The sequence below is a fragment of the Schistocerca piceifrons genome, unplaced genomic scaffold (genome assembly GCF_021461385.2).
Source record: "Schistocerca piceifrons isolate TAMUIC-IGC-003096 unplaced genomic scaffold, iqSchPice1.1 HiC_scaffold_1031, whole genome shotgun sequence".
NCBI lineage: Eukaryota > Metazoa > Arthropoda > Insecta > Orthoptera > Acrididae > Schistocerca > Schistocerca piceifrons.
In genome coordinates, this window is record NW_025726832.1 from 885 (window position 1) to 2,500 (window position 1,616).

General features: G+C 63.8%; 1 non-coding gene and 1 pseudogene across 1 annotated transcript; both read left to right on the forward strand.

The window, feature by feature from the left end:
• The first annotated feature begins 383 nt into the window (after window positions 1–383).
• On the forward strand, window positions 384–539 carry LOC124725207. The gene has a single exon (XR_007006665.1). It is a non-coding gene; the product is annotated as a 5.8S ribosomal RNA (ribosomal RNA).
• Window positions 540–727: 188 nt separating this feature from the next.
• Window positions 728–1,616, forward strand: part of LOC124725213 — a 4,255-nt pseudogene continuing 3,366 nt past the window's right edge.

Consider the following 1,616-nt stretch of genomic DNA (forward strand, 5'->3'; position numbering starts at 1 on the left):
TCCGTAGGTGAACCTGCGGAAGGATCATTACCGACTTAGACTGCATGTCTTTCGATGTGCGTGTCGTGTCGCGCAACACGCTACCTGTACGGCTCGCAGTAGCCGTGCGCCGCGTGCGGAACCACGCGTGCCTCTCAAAACTAGCGGCAATGTTGTGTGGTACGAGCGCTGAAGCGCTGGAGCGGCTGGCCTGCGGCACCTGGCGCCTGGCGCCGGTTTTGAATGACTTTCGCCCGAGTGCCTGTCCGCTCCGGTGTGGAGCCGTACGACGCCCGTCGGCCGTGAGGCCGTTGGACACAGAACGCTGGAACAGGGGCCGCCACACGCCTCACTCCCGCCTATGCGACCGTCTCGAAAGAGACGGCGGAAACTTGAGAAAAGATCACCCAGGACGGTGGATCACTCGGCTCGTGGGTCGATGAAGAACGCAGCAAATTGCGCGTCGACATGTGAACTGCAGGGACACATGAACATCGACGTTTCGAACGCACATTGCGGTCCATGGATTCCGTTCCCGGGCCACGTCTGGCTGAGGGTCGGCTACGTATACTGAAGCGCGCGGCGTTTGCCCCGCTTCGCAGACCTGGGAGTGTCGCGGCCGCCTGTGGGGCCGGCCGCGTCTCCTCAAACGTGCGATGCGCGCCCGTCGCCTGGCGGTTCGCATACCGGTACTTTCTCGGTAGCGTGCACAGCCGGCTGGCGGTGTGGCGTGCGACACCTCGTACAACGACCTCAGAGCAGGCGAGACTACCCGCTGAATTTAAGCATATTACTAAGCGGAGGAAAAGAAACTAACAAGGATTCCCCCAGTAGCGGCGAGCGAACAGGGAAGAGTCCAGCACCGAACCCCGCAGGCTGCCGCCTGTCGTGGCATGTGGTGTTTGGGAGGGTCCACTACCCCGACGCCTCGCGCCGAGCCCAAGTCCAACTTGAATGAGGCCACGGCCCGTAGAGGGTGCCAGGCCCGTAGCGGCCGGTTGCGAGCGTCGGCGGGACCTCTCCTTCGAGTCGGGTTGCTTGAGAGTGCAGCTCCAAGTTGGGTGGTAAACTCCATCTGAGACTAAATATGACCACGAGACCGATAGCGAACAAGTACCGTGAGGGAAAGTTGAAAAGAACTTTGAAGAGAGAGTTCAAAAGTACGTGAAACCGTTCTGGGGTAAACGTGAGAAGTCCGAAAGGTCGAACGGGTGAGATTCACGCCCATCCGGCCACTGGCCTCCGCCCTCGGCAGATGGGGCCGGCCGCCCGCGCGGAGCAATCCGCGGCGGGGTCGTGTCCGGTTGCCTTTCCACTCGCCGCGGGGGGGTGGGGCCGTTCCGGTGTGCGGTGGGCCGCACTTCTCCCCCTAGTAGGACGTCGCGACCCGCTGGGTGCCGGCCTACGGCCCGGGTGCGCAGGCCTGTCCTTCCGCGGGCCTCGGTTCGCGTCTGTTGGGCAGAGCCCCGGTGTCCTGGCTGGCTGCCCGGCGGTATATCTGGAGGAGTCGATTCGCCCCTTTGGGCGCTCGGGCTCCCGGCAAGCGCGCGCGGTTCTTCCCGGATGACGGACCTACCTGGCCCCGGCCCCGGACCCGCGCCGCTGTTGGCTCGGGATGCTCTCGGGCGGAATAATCG